Below are 18825 nucleotides of genomic sequence, written 5' to 3'. Positions count from 1 at the left end.
GCATTTTATGCCCCAGAATGGGATCTCCCTTGGTGAATATTACACATGAACTTGAAAAATCTGTATTCTACTGTTGTTGTGTGAAGGAGTCTACAGATGTCCATCATATCCATTTAACTGATGGTATTAACTATGTCTTTAATAATTTTCTGCCTGCTGTATCTATTTCCCATTCAGACTGTTTATTGTTAGTGTATAGAAATGCAACTGATCTTTATGAGTTGACTTTGTGTCCTTCTACTTTGTGAACTTCTCTGTTAGTTCTAACAGGTTTTGTTTTTGAACCTTTAGGATTTCCTACATATAAGATCATATCATCTGTAAACAAAGATAATTTTACTTCTTCCTTTCTAATTTAGATGACTTTTATTTCTTTTTCTTACCTGATTGCACTTGCTAGAACTGCCAGTACTCTGCTGAATAGAAGTGATGAAGGTGGGTATTCTGGTCTTGTTACTGGTCTTACAGAAAGAGCGTTCAGTATTTCTCCACTGAGCATAGTGTTCACTGTGGTTTTTCATATACAGGCATATTTCGTTTTATTGCATTTCACTTTATTGCACTTCACAGATAGTACATTTTTTACATATTGAAGTTTTGCGGCAACCCTGCATCGAGAAATCTACTGGTGCCATTTTCCCAGCATTATGTGCTCATTTCATGTTTCTGTGTCACATTTTGGTAATTCTCACAATATATCAGACTTTTTCATTATTACATCAGTTATGGTGATCTGTGATCAGTGAGTGGTCTTTGATGTTACTATTGTAATTATTTGGGGGTGCCACAAACAGTGCCCATGTAAGACAGCAAACTTCATTGATAAGTATTGCGTGTTTTCTGACTGCTTCACGCACCAGTCATTCCCCATCTTTCTCCCTCTCTGTGAGCCTCCCTAGTCCCTGAGACACAACAATATTGAAATTAGGCCAGTTAATAACTATACAATGGCCTCTAAGTGTTCAAGTGAGAAAAAGAGTCACGTCCCTCACTTTAAGTCAAAAGCTAGAAATGATTAAACTTAATGAGAAAGGCATGTCAAAATCTGAGGTAGGCTGAAAGCTAGGCCTCTTGCACCTGTTAGCCAGGTTGTGAATGCAAGGGACAAGTTCTTGAAGATTAAACTGCTACTCCAGTGAACACATCTGGTGAGGTAATACAGCAGTGCAGGGTATTGCATAGCTAGAATGGTGGAGCAGAGAGACAAACCTCTCCTGTGCTCTTCTTTTAAAGCCCTCACACTATTTACAATGTCCCTGATGACCATTCCATTCATTAGGACATGGTCCTCAGAATCTAATCACCTCTGCAAAGCCCCACCTATCAATCACCGTAGTAGGATTTCCCACCCTCAGCAGTTACAGTGGGAATTAAGCTTCTAATATATGAACTTTGGGGACACAATTCAGTCAGTCCACAGCACCATCTCATAGGATTGCAATGAGAACCAAATGTGTGGCATGTATGAAGAACCACCCACAAATACTACTTTCATTCCCTTTTCTCTTTTTGTTGCTTTTGTTTTGTGTTTTTAAGGGGGAAGGGAGATGCCAGGTGACAGAGTACTTGTGGTTTTATTTAACACAAATAAAACATGCCCCTGAGCTGTCTGTTCATTTTCCTCAGTGTGTAGCCTTGAGGCCTGGCGACTCTGAGGGCCAGCTGAGCTACTCTTTCCACAGTGGCTTTCACCATTCTTGGAGGAAGCATTTTGAGCAACTTCAGCACACTGAGATTTGTTGCACACCAGCAACACTTCCAGCTCTTTGATATTGTGGACCAGAAATTTCTGGAAGCCACTGGGCAGCCCGTGCTTCATTTCTCTTTGTTCCCATAACCAACTTTGGGCAGCAAGATCTGGCCCTCGAATCTTCTCTGCACCCTATTGTCAGTGCTTCTGGGACTCAGCTAGTCACACTAATTTTGGTGTATCAGTCTGAGTGGTGATGGATGAACTCGGTCCATTTTTGATGATTTTGGCTTCACGAGGGGTCTGAGGGTGACCATGATGCCAAGCAGAAGATGTCTTCCATCTCTGTAGGCAGCATCCAAGGAGAGGGGAGGATGATTTTCTTATTATTTTGAAATGACTTTTGGTACAAGATTAATAGACCTTCACTATAAAAAAATTAAATAGTACGCATAAGCAAAAGAATTTCAAAATCACCTAAAATCTCACCACCTAGAGATAATAGCTATTAAAATATAAACCTTTTTTCTTTTACAAAAATAAGATTTTATTGTGCACACCATGTTAGAAGCTTTTCTAAACAACATAATCATATAGTACAACCACCTTGAGTTGTCATTATATTCTCTTCTACATCCTTTTCAATAACTACGTACGAAGTACTGAGTCTTGCAGATATACTGTAATTTTTAAACACTTTACCAATTGTTGAGCATTTTTATTATAATCAACACCATGATGAACATTTTATGCTAAATCCTTGCACACATCCTTGGCTCTTTCCTTATTAACCTGGGATTTTCCACTTCCTTTAGCTCTCTGTGTTTGAGCTGGACGTACATAGCAGAGAATACCTGGCTGGTCATGCTGGTCACTTAATAAGTCACGCAGATTAGAACTGGTGGAACAGGTTGGGTTTACTGCTATAAAAACCAGCCAACCCTAGCTTTGACATTTAAAATTGTTCCTGTTCCCTGGAGATTATGTCCCAGCTCAAACCTTCTCTGGCATACATAGTGAGAGAACTGCCTCATGAATTATCTCATATTCTTAAGAGAATACACTGTCATCTTTGTCTGTGTCAAGAGGAGCCCCTGGCAGCATGGGCTGTGTTACTATTTATAAAGTATATTTCATGTATACTAGAGGGTGCCAGAGGTATTAAGTCAATGAGAGTCATTTGCACGATGTATATGGGATCAGGATATAAAATGATTTGAAGTCCTCTATTGGTACAGAGAATATTTTTATGTTATGATATCTACAGATTAGCTGAAGATAGAATTTTTAAAAGTCTGGCAAAAATGTTCTCATAAGAACCATTCCTCTCCTCGTGGATCTTTTCTTATGCTCACTTCTTGTTAAATGGGGTTCAGACAGAGGTTAGTGAAGCCCTTAAATAATTGTGCCATCCCCTATTTTTAAAACACCCCAGCTCCTTGGTTGCCTGTGCAAGGTGAAGTCCCAAACCCTTAGCACATGCAGACTCCTTTCAAGTCTGGTCCCAAACCTCCATTTGCAGCTTTATCTCCTGCTTGTTGATCCTTTCTTAGTGATCCACTATGGATTATAATGCTTTATATCATAATTGGTTTAAATATCTGTCCCTTCCTTCCCATAACTTTTCTTATTAGCCATATATTATCCTATTCCTCTCCCCTGTCTATTTCTAAGAACCTAGTAGCTGGCATACAGTAGGTTAGCAGCAAATATTTGTTATTAAAAATAGCTCACATTTGATAAGAAGGGCTAGCATTACTATGTCCTAAGAGCTTTCCGTGTGTTATCTCATTCAATCCTCACAACAACACTATGAGATTGATACTGCTGTTATCCACACTTTATAGATAAGGAAACTAAGGAACAGAGGTTAAGCAACTTACCCAAGATTACAACAACAAATAGAATAGACAGCAGAATGAGATTTAAGCCTGGAAAGTAAAGCTCCAAAATCCTGGCTCTTAACCTACACCAAATGAAATTCATTGTAAAATTAATGGTATTTACCATATCATTGGGACAGAGACCAAATGCAGGGAAGTAGTACGGTTTGCTTGACAGCTGCACGGCCTCTGTAGACTACTACTTAAATTCTGTTTTCACTGTTACCAGCTTTGTCAGTTTGGAAGAGTTAAATTTTCTAAGCCTCTGTTTCTCCATCCATTAAATGTGGATAATAGTGGCCCCAACCTGGCAAGATTGTAGTGAACATTAAATGATGTAATATTTAGCTCAATAAATACTGTATACACATAAATGCTATTATTAGATCATAAGACCTGAACTTACTGCTAACTATTTGCTGTCCTGGAGTGAATATTTCAAATGCCTTTGCAAACAGACCATTCATTCTTCAGTCACCTGCTTCATGTCGGCGCATGTGTGTATATTGATCTCACACACACCACACGAAGCGAATATGAAATTACAAGGTTCCTAATCCAACTACATGGCCTCCCACAGTGTGTTCTGCACCAGACATGTTTGCTAAGGCTTTTGGCAGAAGCTCCAAACAGGGTCTCAGTGTCACTGCACGATGGCTTTTGGGGATTCCCCTATTTCTAACATTACAGGAGTCAAAGAGTAAGACCTATCCTGGACCTCAAGCAGTCATGAGAATTTGGGAGTAGAGAACAGATTGGAGGCAGCTCCATCCAGAATCCAGAAAAGAGCCCTCCTTTCAAGCGATCCACCCAGCATCCACACCGCAAGCCCGGATGGGCTCGACCTTCCAGAGACTAAATTCTCATGGGGCTCTTCTCCTACCAGGAGGGAGCTGGGTGAGATTTGCCCATGACCTCCTGTCTCCTCTTGTTTTATTTCTAGCGGGTTCAGGCAGCTTGCCCTGAAAATATAGTTCTGACTAGAAGAAATATGATCTCCTTTCTTTCATCACCAAAGCTCCAAGTTAAAGCCAAAAGTAAACTGAACTTCTGAAAATGAAAGGGAGAAATCAGCCAGAACAATTGAGAATGGTGCTGGGAGAGAGAAAGGGGCAGTGCAAAGGTTCCCAAAGATGCGGTGGCAGTAGCAAATGCAGAGCTCCAGTCTGTGCAGGCGGGGAGCTTACACCTACACCCCCACCCCACGCAGGACTACTGCTGAACAGCCTGAAATTCAGCCTGATGCCAGTCAGCCTTTACCGCTGAAGAAAGGGTTTGGGGAGCGTCACAAGCTGCCTGGGATAATGTAAATCAGCAGAGGGCTGTGAGGGCCTGCAGAGTTCCCTGTCTTTTCAAAGGAAGTGATTGCTGGGAGAGTACGATCATAGGATGTTGATGTTGGAAGGAATCAAAAGAGTCAGAGTGAATCTGCTTGCCCAAGGTCACAAAGCTATTTGGGGGCAGAGCATGATTGCTAGTCCGTCATCCCATTCTGTCCCCCTCTCTCCCTCCTGCCGTTGACTCACCCATAAACCTTCCATCCTTCCATTCCACTAGTCATGCCTAACATAATGTGGGCTGCACATTGGAGCTGTGACACCCCTGGTGTGCTGCAGAGTGGGGAGGAGGCTGTGGGATGGCCTACACAGGAAACGCCATGGCGTCTGTTTTTCTACCCACTTGTGGAAATCAATTTCATTCTGGATTCCATTTATAGAGTTAATTTTCCACCCAAAGGAGAGATCACAGAGCTCCCAGATCAGAGAGAGAGAGAGACCTCCAGGGCTACACCACCCAGGGAGAAGCTTTTGGTGATCAAGTAGATGAACAGGCCAATAAAGTTGACAACACTTAATACAATCATTCTTTTGCTACATGTGGCTACTGCTCCTCAACACTTTAGCAAGAAAAGAAAGGGTATCAATATCAGAATGCTTCTAGTAACTTATCGAGTACTTGCTGTATGGTAGGCAGTATTATTTCATCCTCAACAACCCCATTTTAAAGAAGAAGAAATTGAGGCACAAAGAGGTTAAGTAATTTGCCCAAAGCCTTGCAAATAGCAAATAGTCTGACTACAGTCTAAATAGTCTGATTCTTCACCATGCTTTTGTTAGCTGTCTTGTAAAAGTGTGTAGAATTCTTGCTTTGTAACATGGGTTCAGTCATCTCATCGAGTTCTGCTATCTTTGTCAAGTCTTTAATTAAGGAACCCTTCCTGATATTATTTTTGGCCAACATCTAAACCAAACCTGTTCATAACAGTTGAGATGCTAGTTAATTTGCAATTCTTACAAAATGTTGCTTGACAAGACTTTTTTTTCTGTTTGAATGTGCTATATGCTACATGTCCAATGTGAGCATGTTGGTATTTCCTTCTTGCCATTTTCCTTTTTATTTAACATGATAAAAACCACAGGATACATTCAATGTCTTGACTGCTCCCTCCCCTCTCGTTATATGATGTATTGTTTTGTGTGGCTATGTGGTCTGTATAACCACCATTTTTCAATGAACAAATAACATTTCATTGAGTAGCTCTATCATTATTTGCTCATGATGATAAATAAACAGGGAACATAAAGCCCTATGATGAGATCTTTGGGCTGTTCCAAATTCCTTATGGTATCAATAACTGCAGTATCCTTAATCTGTTTTTTACTTACCAGATATATTTTATTCCAGGTTAGCAGTTTTAAATTTTTTTTTTTTTATTTTAACTTCTCAATATACACTGTAGTTGATTTTCATGACACTTTAAGAGTTTTGAATTTCTTAAGGAAGCTCAAAGCAGGGTTTGTGCCTTTGTGAGTTTAGGTGGGAAGAGTTTAGTGAAATTTACATAGGTCATGAGCCAGCCTAGAGGTCTCAGCGAGTTTACTGAGCAACACGGAAGCCCACATAAATCAGTAGCAACAGGAGGAGCGGTCGCCAAACCAACCAAGAGAATATGTACAAGAGATCTAGGAAAACCAGAAACATCACCAGGTCTCAATGTCCCAGCTGGAGAGAAAACCCTAATGTCACAGGAACACTGGCTACCCATTCACATAGAAGCAGTTTTTCTAGAGGTGACACATTAATCCTGATTTTCAGATTACTTGGGGCATTCTTAGCTCTTTGCAGTAACAAAAATGCACAGCATGCGTGCATGTACACACAATCCAGAGATGACCTCTATCCCTCCCATTCATGTAGCAGAGGTGGGAGACCTTGGGGTTGCAAGGCAGGAAGGCCTTCATCCCTTCCCAGCAATATTACTATTAATCGACATGGGATCATATTTAATGAAATGATTAGATAGATGGTTTTTGTTTTTAAAGTACTTTAAGAACCACAAAATATTACATAAATGTTAGCTCTTAGGTATTGTTAGGGCATGTAGAAACGCTGACTTTTATAATAATTACCATTATCCATCTTGAGGGTTTAGGGTGGGAGCGGTTACATACCCATGTCTGGAAAGTATTTCATACCTATTTAACAGGGTAGTTTGAGATTTTCAAAATGCGAAATATTGATAAATTTTTGTATTTCCCCTGCTGTAGGAGTCTCAAAAAGAATGGTCTTCCCTCCCCACCCCCCATCCCCAGCCTGTCGCAGTGGTAGTCAGAGTCTGAGCAGCATGCCTCCAGGGGCCTGAGCAACGTTTCTGTGGCTGGGCACCCAGAAGGCCCCTGCCCTCCAACTGGGGAGACAGAAGCCCCTTTCACTCAGTTGTTCACCTACTGGGCACCTGCTGACATTTGAGCTTGTGCTTCTCCATTCTGGGAGGTCATGATTGAACCTCGGCAGTCTTTCTTACTTCCTTGATCATCCACACAGAAAATTCAGTTGCCAATTCTTTGGTTCCATCCTCTCAGTTGAGTGTCGTCTCCCTATTCCTACTGCTGCTGCGCTAAACTCTGTCAGCTCACCTCTCACTGTCTATTGCAATCCCCTACTTGGCCTCCTGGCTTCAAGATTTTCCCTTACTTCAATTCATTCTACGCATCTCCACCAGACTGACTACATTCCTAAAACAACACCACATTGCCTCAAGTAATTTACTGTCTCCAAATTCCTTGATGAATTCTTTTCCCCCACATAGTGTAATAGTTAATGTAGAAAATCCAATGTACTCTATGGACAAACTGTTAGAGATAATAGGAGAGTTTAGCAAGTGCTATAGATTGAATGACCACTGCCCCTCCCCCCACCCCCTGCCACCTCACTGAAGCTTAAATCCCGACTATAACTGTTGAGGGTGGGAAATCCTATTATGGCAATTGAAAGGTGGATCCCCGATGATGTGGTAAAATTGTAGAACCATGACAGAGTGTATGAATTAATAATGGTGATCAGGAGTGTAGTTCTGAGGGCTTTAAAAGGAGAGTGCTTGGGAAACTATCTCTCTTTCTGCTCCACTATTTTCTGCCATGTGAGACCCCTTGGTCACTGTCACCATCACCAAGACCCTCCCCAGATGTGTTCCCTGATCTTTGAACTTCCCAGCCTCTGAAACTGTAAGCAATAATTTTTGTTTTCTGATAAATTATCCAGTTCCAGGTATTTTGTTATAAGCAACAAAAACAGACTAATATAGAAAATTGGTACCAGAGAAGTGGGGTGTTGCTTATAACAAATACTTGAAAATGTGAAAGCAGTTTTGGAACTGGGTGCTGAGGAGAGGCTGGAAAAATTTGAAGGAGCAGGCTAGAAAAAGTACAGATGCTAGTGAAAATTTAGAAGACAAGAACACCAGGGAAATTTTGGAATGTTTTAGAGACTGGTTAAATGGTGGTGACCAGAATGCTTATGGAAATATGAAGTGTAAAGACCATTCTAAGCAGGTCTCAGATAGAAACAAGGAGTTTATTGGAAACTGAGGCAAATGTCACCCTTGCTATGAACTGGCAAGGAACTTGGCTGCATTCTATTCATGCTCAAAAGTTTTATGAAATGTGGAACTTAAAGGTGCTGACCCAGGATATTTGGTGGAAGAAACGTCTAAGCAGCAAAGCATTCAGGAAGCTGCACAGCTACTTGTAACAGCCTATGCTGAGTTATAGCAGCAAAGACAGGACATAAAGCCAGAATTTAAAAGGGAAGCAGGTCATAAAGAGTTGGAAAATTTGCAGCCTGGCAATTTAGTAGAGAAGCAGAGGGTATTTTAGGAGAAAAATGCAATGGTGCTAAGAAGATTAGTACAAATGAAAGGGATTATCAAGAGAAGGGGGAAGGCCCTGAAGACACTGCAGAAGCCTCTGGGGCCAACCCTTCCATTTCAGGCCCAAAGACCTAGGGAGACAGAATGGTCTTGGGGAACAAGCCTGAGGTGCCCTCCACAGGCTGGCTGCTCAGGACTGCCTTGGGAAGCTGCTAGCACCAGCACCCCAGCTGCTTTGGCTGCTCCAGCTATAGCTAAATTGGCCCCAGGTGTGGCCAGACTGGCAGCTTTGGAAAATACAAGCTTGGCGGTGTCCATGTGGTGTTAGGTCTTCAGGCTTGCAGAATGCCAGAGCTTTGAAGGCTTGGAAACCTCTGCCCCAATTTCAAATGGTGTATGCAAAAGCCTGGGGGCCCAGGAAGAGATTTGTTCCAAGGACAGATTCACCATAGATGGCCTTCATGAGAGCAATGCCAAGCATAAATGTGGGGTAGGAGTTGCCGCAGAGAAACCCCATCAGCTCCATGCCTAGTGGAGCCATGACAGCAGGACTGCCATGAAGACCCCAGATTTGTGGAGCTATCAGAGTGGAACACCAACCTGGGAGAGCTGAAGTGTGGCTGGGACCAGGAAAGCCTCAGGAGAGGAGCTGCCCGAGGACCTGGGGATCCAATCCCCATGCCAGCATGCAGAGGACATTGAACACGGAGTCAAGGTATAGGATTTGCCAGCTTTGAGATTTAATGCCTGGCCTGCTGGGTTTTGGACTGGTTTGAGACCTGGTTATTTCTCCCTTTTTGAATGGGAATATGTACTCTATGTTTGGCCCACCATCGTATCTTGGAAACAGATAACTTGTTTTGACTTCACAGGTGGGACTTGGGACTTTGGGCTTTGGACCTTTGAGTGGAAACAATTTAAGACTTTGGGGACAAAATGAATGTATTTGTATGGGAAAAGGACATGAGTTTTGAAGGGTCAGGCAGAATGCTGTAAATTGGATGCCCCTCCCTGAAGTCTCACTGAAGCTTAAATCCCCACTGTAACTGTTGAGAGTGAGAAATCCTATTATGATAATTGAAAGGTGGAGCCTTGAAGAGGTGATTAGATTGTAGGACCATGCAGTAGTGAATGGATTAATAACGGTGGTCTGGGTGTGGATCTGAGAGCTTAAAAAGGAGAGCGCATGAGGAACTCTCTGCAACACCATTTCTGCCATGTGAGACCCCTGGTCACTGTTGCCACAAGACCCCCACCAGATGTGTTCCCTGAACTTTGGACTTCCCAGCCTCTGAAACTGTAAGCAATAAATTTTGTTTTTCTATAAATCATCCAGTTTCAGGTATTTTGTTATAAGCAACAGAAACAGACTGAGACAGCAAGGTTGGTGGATACAAGAGCAATATACAAAAATCATAGCTCTCATATACAGAAAACAGCCAACTAAAAAGATATAATTTTTAGATCAATATTTCATTCACAATATCATACATTGACTTACATATTGACCATTCACTGAATGACCAATTTGCACACTTTGCTAAATTTAACAAAAAGTTTGTTCAAGTATTTATAAAGCTGACAGCAATTCATATTCAAAACCATGCCTCAGACTGTTACTTGTCCCTCATTATCCACTTTCTCCTGCCTTCTGCTATGGCAGGGATTGGTAAACTGTTCTTTCTTTTGTGTTCATGGTAGTGATTAGCATTTTTGGACTCCAGATGCAGGACTGCCTTGAGGATTTTTTGTAGGGCTGGTTGAGTGGTGGTGATCTCTCATAGTTTTTATTTTTCTGGGAAATACACTATTTCTCTATCCTTTCTGAAAGATAGACTTGCTGGGTATTATATTCTTGGTTGGCTGTTTTTTTTTCTTTTAGTACTTGAACATATCATCCCATTCTTTTCTGACCTATAAAGTTTCTTCGAGAAGTCTGTCTTTAGTCTGATGCAGACTTCTTTATAGGTAACTTAACACTTTTCTCTTGGTATTTTCAGGATTCTCTTTGTCTTTGAGTTTTGCCAGTTTGACCATAATGTCAGAGGACCTTTATGGATCAGATCTGTTTGGGGATCTTAGAGTCTTTGAATTTGAAGGTCTGTGTCTCTTCATATACCTGGGAAGTTTTCCAATATTATTTCACTGGATGTATTCTCAATGCCTTTTCTTTTCTCCTCCCCTTCAGGAATACACATGATTCGTATGTTTGTGCACTTAAGGTTGTCTGCTAACTCTCTTAGATTTTCTTCATTTTTTAAAGTCCATTTTTCTTTTTCCTTTTTGTCCACCTGGGTTATTTTGATGATACATCTTCAGGTCATAAATTCTTGATTTTGCTTGCTCTATCCTGCTGCTTAAGCTCTCAGTTGTGTTTCTCTTTTTCCCTTTTCTTTTCCTGTTTTCATCGAATGACTCCTTCAGTTCCATGGATTCTGCTATATTATTTTTTAAAGTTTTAATCACTTTGCAAATGTCCTCCTTCATGTCCTGGATAACTTTGCTCAGTTCATTGTGTCATCTAACTGCATCTTCTTATATCTCATTAAGCTTCCTTAAGGACCCCTGTGGGGCCAGCCCTGTGGCTCACTTGGGAGAGTGCGGCACTGGTAGCACTGAGGCCACGAGTTTGGATCCTATATATGGATGGCCGGTGTGTTCACTGGCTGAGTGTGGTGCAGACCACACCATGCCAAGGGTTGTGATCCCCTTACCAGTCAAAAAAAAAAAAAAAAGGACCACTGTGGCAGTGGTCCTGTAAAGGCTATCTTTATCCCTCTTTTATATATTAAAGAAATAAGCTTCTTATTGGTTTGTTTTATTGTATTTTTCCAAATGGACATTTTTGTAAATAGACTTATTGAAATATAATTCATGTACCATAAATTTCACTCTTTAAAAGCATCAGCTTCTCATGGATTTGGTCCCTTATCCTTTGAACCCATAACTTTTTTGTTTATCACACTTGGGCTTGTCTTATAATTATTATACCTGTCACATTTCCTCTACTCACATCCTATAGTGCCTGGCACATTTAGGAGCTCAATATTTTATTTGTTGATTTAAGACTGTGTACTGATTGTATTTATGAACACATGAAAATATTGGTTAAGTTGACATTTTATGATAGGAAAAATTTACATATGTTTGAGTAATCCATACTTACTTTGACTTGTTCCTAGAGAATGAGGATTCTATTCAAAGCAACACATTGAATTGAAAGCAGTTCAGCAACATTAACAATAGAATTCAAAACAGGATCTTAATGAAATTGACAATTGTTCTTTCATTATGCAAATTTTAGTAAGGGTCCTGATGCAGGAAAAAAATAGGGTATCTCTTGTGGTTGATAAATCTTAGCAATCCTATTTTGCAAATAAGAAAACTAAAGTCTAGAATAAAAAAATATTTCTGAAAATCATGTCTTATTATTAGATATTATCTAAAGATTTTCATCATAACCAGTTTCTTGTAGCTATGAGGGTCTTACTTCACCTACATCAATCAACACTTCTCAAAATGTGGTTTGTAAAGAACTATAGGATGCTTGATAAAAATATGGATTCTGGAACCCTACCCTGTGCCTAAAAATTAGAATCTCTTGGGAGAGGGCTTTGAAATCTGCATTTTAAATCAGATCCTCCAATGTTTTTAATTGAAGTGTCAGAACCTCAACCCTACATAATTAATGATATATTAAGCCAAGGACCTTAGTCCCTGGCTGAGCATCAGAAGCTCTCATGGAACTTGAATTACCCTATTCCTGAGTCTCACCCAGAGATTCTAAGGCAGCAGCTTTGAGGACCACTCCATTCTACTCTCTCCTAACCAAGACTCAACCTCCAGAGGTTTGGAATAACTGGAACTTCAGTGGACTTTACATTTGGATAAAAAATTGATATTCTAAAAGATCATCTAAGGCACTGAATAATATTTGGATATAGCTAAGATTCCATTATGTTCTTCATACTAAGCCATCCTGCTGAAGAAGAAAGTTATAATACTACATTTTGGAAAGATTTTCAACAGAGTTGTGTTTACTTCCCAAAAGACCACCAGAAACACCTACTGATCAAACGAAGCCAAGCTTCTTAGCCTTTCTGCGGTAAGAGAGAAGAGAAAATCCCACCTTGAAAAAGTTTTGGCTGTGTCTCAAAGGGGGATAGTCAGGGGAGAATATATATATTGACTTAGGGCCTGGGATGGATGATTTTAAGGCAAGGTTTGCAAGGTAGGAAACTGAAATTGGGCAGAGTTTACAAAACAGTAGCTTTGGGTTGTTGGACACAGGGAGGGGACAATCCACAAGTATTGATGAGCAAGCTGTCACTCCTGGTAAATCAGTCATTTAGTTGGTCCTCAGTTTTATCCTCCAGGAACTAGTATTACCTGGAGCAAGTAGGTAAATAACTTGTTCTGGTCCCAGGACTGTTAAACACAGAAGAAAAGTATGTTTGTTTCCATTCTAATTGAAATAAAAATATTTGCACTGAAGCCTTAATTATCCCCCTAATTCCATTTTCCATTTTTGTAATTTGCAAACACTGTAGTAGAAATAAGTGACTTCTGTATTTTATGTAACAGTTTGCAGAAAGTGAAATAGGAGGTACTCAATTTCCCTGGGTTAGGATTTCAGGACATACCTCTGGATTTCAAGCCACTCCCCAAGGTCTCAGGCCCCTTCACTAGGCCCTCCCATAGAGGAGAGTTACTGTTGTTTACTGGACCTATTTTCAGCACCAAAACAGGAAGATTGAGACCACAAGAGTTGGACTTATGCAAATCCAGTAGCTGAGCATGCTCAGTAAAAGGAATTTATATAGGCTTATACAACCCCAGTGACTGAGAATGCTCAGTGGAAGGGTATTTGTCCTTTGAATGACCTTCCACTAGTGGTGCTAAAGAGCACAGAATATTCTTAAATATGTTCAGTGCATGTGATAGAATTTGACCCATGAACCTGCTGTAAGAGGAGAACAACTGAGCATGTGCAAGATTATGTTACATAAAAGGGAACTGCCCCTTAGTTGAATATTCATTAGATATCATGAATATGTATTAGACAGCAAAACTATAAAAGCAGAATCCCAACAGAAGTGGGGGACTGTTGCTCCTTCTCTCTGGTGTCAACCTGTACTCTGCCTGTGGAGTGTGTATTTCTTTCTTTTTGTACCAAACTTGCCCTTGACAGACTGTTGTTCACTCTAGAGCCAGCCTTCACTTTGTGAATGTGTATTTCTTATTTTTGTTTTAAACTTGGTGTAGGCCCTGCTCAGTCTCTGGAGCTAGACTGTACTTTCTCTGTGGAATCTGTATCTCCTATTCATTACATTAAACCCATTCTCATTTTCTACTGTGACTCTGCTCTTGAATTCTTTCCTGTGGCAGAGTCAAAATCCTGGACAGGGGACAGGGTGGGTTGAGGCCAGCTATGGAGCCTCCTCAGACCCCCTCGTCCAGCATCAAAAGCATTCACACATGTTGTGTCTTTTGGTACAACAACCTGTGAGGTAGTTAAGCCAGGTGATTTAATATTCGCATTTATAGATGAGGAAATTAAAACTCAGGGAAATTATGTAATTTGCCCTGAAAGTAAAGTGTTTTAACTAGGAAGTGTACTCTGGTATTCAGACTCCAAAATCCATACTCTTAAAAAGCACTACAAACAGGTTTTATTGTGTTAAAATGTTGCTTTTTAAATGCTGCAGAATCTGGGGATAGTTCTTGAAGCTTGTTTAATGTAATTTGGTAGTAGGAACACTGGAAGGACCTCACTATAACTTGGCCACAACTATAAACTTTCAGAATCATGGACCCTGGAGAAAGAGCTATAACTGGCCAACAGAGCAGTAATTAGCTAAATATAAATCGACTGAGAATTAAAAAATAAATGGTGACTTCCTGAGTGCAAACAGCACTGCATGACACTTTTGTCCTGGTGGCTATTAGCTCCTTACTGCAGACAACCTAGAAGCAAGTTCTGTGGGTTCCAAGTTATAAGCCCCTATAGAGTGAAATGAGTTTTTCAGGTATGCAAAGCCCCCCAAGCCTGACCAGGAAGTTATAAATCTTCTCAAGTGGAAACTTAATGGTGGGGCTTAATGAGCCATGTCACTTCCATTAATGAAATGAAATATGCCACATTTGCAAATGTTCCTTTAAATTGCAAATCTGTCTAAACAGGTCTTTTCAGATAAACAAATGCCACAATTTCCCTCTGGACTGGAAAAGCACACTCTGTGATGATCTGGGGTAAAAAAAAATCACAAAGTCAAATAAGGGAATATATCACAGATATCATAGATGTAACACACATAATGAACATCTTGTGGAAACTGGAAGCCCAAATAGATTAGGTAAATATCCATTGCTGCTTGAAGAGAGGGAGAAATCAATGATCCCATGTGCTTTTCTCAAGTGGGGCTCATACTCTAAATCTGAGGCTTGGATTAGGCTCATTGTACATTACAATCACCTGGGGAGCTTTGACAATTTGTGATGTTCAGTCCTCAACCCAGACCACACGGGTTTTAAAACTCTTCAGGTGATTCCAGTGTGCTGCCAGAATTGAGGACCACTGTCTACATTGGTGGTTCTCAAAGTGCAGTCCCCAAGCCAGCAGCACCATCACCTAGCAACTTATTAGAAATGCAAAATCTCTGATCCCATGCCAGCCCCTCTGAGCCAGAAATTCTGAGGCTGGAAACTAGGAATCTGTGTTTTAATAAGCCCTGCAGGTGATTCTGGTATATGCTAAAACACTATTGAGAAGCACTGCTCTAAATAAAAGGGCAGTGTCCCTCCACCTGCAGCTTAAGGGAACACAAGCCTGACCTGCCCCAAACACTGCTTTGGGACATGTGGCTTTTGTCTAAAGACAGAAGCCACTATTGACACAACATCTAGGCCTCTAGATTTAAGGTGAACTGTGAAGTACTGTAATTATGAGCTATAAACTGTGGAGTTTGAAGAGAACAACAGAAGTCTCTGGCCCCAACTCCAGGGCTGGTCCCATGAGGCAGGCTAAGCCAGGACAGAGCCCCTACCGAGGACCACTGTAGGGAAAGTGAAAGAAGATGGTCAGGGCCCCTCAGATGTTCAAAATCTTGCCAAGCATTTGATGTAAATGTGCTTGTGCACCCAGGTGTTCCTTGGGTATTGTCCGATGTAGTTGAGTGTGGGCACCCAGGTGTTCTGGGTTATGGGCTTACGTATAAAGAATAAGTGGCTCTGATCCACAGGGCCCGATGCCCCTGGGTGGGGGGACCACTTGGAGGCCGTTACTGCTGTTGGAGGCTGTTGCTGCCAGTGTCCCTGAGAGGCCACTGCTGCTGCTACTGCTGGGGACTGAGCTCGTGTCGCCTGCCAATGGCTCCCGGGATCTTTCCCAATTACCTAGCATGGACCTGCGTGTGAGGGGTCTGGGGACTCAGCCTGGCATGTGAGGGGTCTGGGGACCCAGTCTGTACAATGGGTTTGAAGGGTGTTGGGAAAATACAGGAAAATGGTCAGGGCCCCTCAGATGTTCAGAATCTTGCCGAACATTTGACGTAAATATGCACATGCACCCAGGTGTTCCTGGGTTACGACTTAAGTAAAAAGGACGAGTGGCTCTGATCTACACTGCCCCCACCCTCAGGATGCCCCCTGGGGGAGGGCATGGGGGAGGCCACTACTGCTGCTGGAGGCTGTTGCTGCCAGTGTCCCTGGGACCCTTCGAGAGGCTGCCACTGCTGCTGCTGCTGAGGAGTGAGCTTGTGTCATCTGCCTAGCAGCTCCTGGGATCTTTCCCAATTGCCTAGTGTGGACCTGCCTGTGAGGGGTCTGGTGACCCAGCCTGGCATGTGAGGGGTCTGGTGACCCAGTCTGCACAATGGGTTTGAAGGGTCTGAGCCCTAGCTCTGGAAACTTAGTATAACTAAAATAATGAAATGTTTTGGCTTTAGTTATGAATGGCTATAACCCTGCAAGTTGTGTAGCCCTAGCAATACAACTGGTGTAGTCGTGTAGCTTTATAGTTATGAATTGCTATAACAAGACAACCACTGTCAGTGACCCATGGCCCACATTTGGGGTTTGCCTCCCAGCACACACTACCCTTTCTTCTGAATACAGGCCCAGATTTTTGTTGAGGGATCCACCTGTCCCGCACCTCTAGTCCCCAGGTGGATCTTGCAAGCCAGGCCAAACACCTAAAGGCACTGGCACCAAGGCCCGAGGCCCAGCCTTCCTCTCTTCTCCATCTCCTACCACCCTCCTAGGCACCACCAGCCTCACCCCGGACAACCATCCAATTCCTTGGCCGTGCACTTTCTGAACTTCTCCATTTCCAGTGACCTTCTATACTCAACCTCACCCATTTCTACTCACTGTTAGATCCACACATCCTGTTTTCGGCCTTCAGCCTCCTCTTCTTCCAGTGTCTTCACTTGAATCCTTCTGTTTGAACACTTTTTTTGTAAACCTCAGTAGCCCCTCACCCACTGTCCCTCCCTCTCTTCCTCTAGTGCCCCTCCTAAGACAATGAATGCCCCTCAGTCAAAGGTAGGGAATAAAAAAATGCATGTTTCATATCTTAAAACACTTTTCCTATAATTGCTATTTAAAGTTCAAATCCCTCCCACCCTGTCATAATGCAGGGAGTGTCCCTTCTGCTATCAAAGGCAAATCTCCCCGTAAGCACTGTGGTCCTGCTCCCCACCCATCTTCCAAGAAACCTTATGCTTTCATTGTCTGCCCTTCTGTTATCCTGCTCTTTCAATCTCATCCTGGCACCTGGGCCCTTCCCATCATCTGTTACACATGTTCCCAGCCCTGTGCTCTTAACTGATTCTTCGCTGCATCTGCCCCAGCACTGTCGTACGCTCATGCTCCTTGCTCAACCTCCCTGCAAGAGCTGTCTACACTTCCTCTCTCAATTGGCTCGTCATTTCTTCCTCAGCACTTTCTGATACAGTTTCTGTTTCCACTGCACTAATATATCCAACAAGCTCCTTGTGGTTAAATCCAGCAGACGCTCTTCAGTCCTCACTGCCATCAACTTCTCAGATGCATCTGACATACTCCCCTTGCTCTGCCTCCTTCTGTATTATCCCCACCTGTTAATCCCCACGAGAAGATGAACTTCATGATAATCAAGGCTTTGTCTGACTCGTACATGCTGTATCCGCATCCTGGAACAGTTCTGGCACCTACTGGGTACTTGTTAAATATTTATTCAATGAGCAAATGAATCAATCGATCACATAAATAGTCAATTCATTATAGTACATGAAGGAAAGTATGATGTGGAAAGGGCATAATAGGGGGTCTAACCTCACATTAGGGAGTGGCACATGGGTCAGGAAGTTTACTCCTGGTTTCCATGAGGTCACACTCCATGATTTTTCTTTCCACCTCTCTGTCCTCTTGTTTTCCTTTGCCAGATGCTTCTCCCTGCTCTTGCCCTAATGTTTCATCATTCCCCAGGAATTGTTCCCAGGCCCTCTTCTCTTTTCATGCTACATTCCCTCCCTAGGTAACTTCAGCACTGTCATTTACCCCACTACACCACCTCCCAGTTAGATGCCCCCAGCCTAGTCCTGTCTTCTGAGCTCCAGACCCAGGTAGGGAAAATATAGGAAAATGGTCAGGGCCCCTCAGATGTTCAGAACCTTGCCGAGCTTTTGAGTAAATATGCACATGCGCCCAGCTGTTCCTTCGTTATTGTCTGATGTGGATGCGTGTGAGCATCCACATATATAAAGGATGAATGGCTCTGATTCACAGGGCCCCCTGACCCCGGGATTTCCCTGGGGGAGCCACAGGGAGGCTGCTACTGCTGCTGGAGGCTGTTGCTACAAGCTGTTGCTGTCAGTGCCCCTGGGATGCCCCAAGAGACCACTGCCGCCGCTGCTTCTGCTGCTACTGCTGAGGACTGAGCTCGTGTCATCTACCAATGACTCCTGGGATCTTTCCCAATTACCTAGCATGGACCTGCATGTGAGGGGTTTGTGACCCAGTCTGTACAATGAGTTTGAAAGGTCTGTGGGCCCTAACCCCTAGCCTGGACAATACAAATGGAAAACTTAGCATAACTAAAATAATGAAACATTTTGGCTTTA

General features: G+C 42.3%; 1 long non-coding RNA gene and 1 pseudogene across 3 annotated transcripts in view; both read right to left on the bottom strand.

Annotated features, from left to right (window-relative positions):
* LOC134375002 (uncharacterized) overlaps positions 1-18825 on the bottom strand; it is a 131274-nt gene that overhangs the window by 51765 nt on the left and 60684 nt on the right. The gene's annotated exons all lie outside the window — the stretch shown is intronic.
* Positions 1532-2007, bottom strand: LOC134385407 (large ribosomal subunit protein eL32-like; annotated as a pseudogene).

Source organism: Cynocephalus volans, chromosome 1 (genome assembly GCF_027409185.1).
Source record: "Cynocephalus volans isolate mCynVol1 chromosome 1, mCynVol1.pri, whole genome shotgun sequence".
Taxonomy (NCBI): domain Eukaryota; kingdom Metazoa; phylum Chordata; class Mammalia; order Dermoptera; family Cynocephalidae; genus Cynocephalus; species Cynocephalus volans.
The sequence above is the reverse complement of the archived record's forward strand: the minus strand, read 5'-3'. Positions and strand labels throughout refer to the sequence as shown.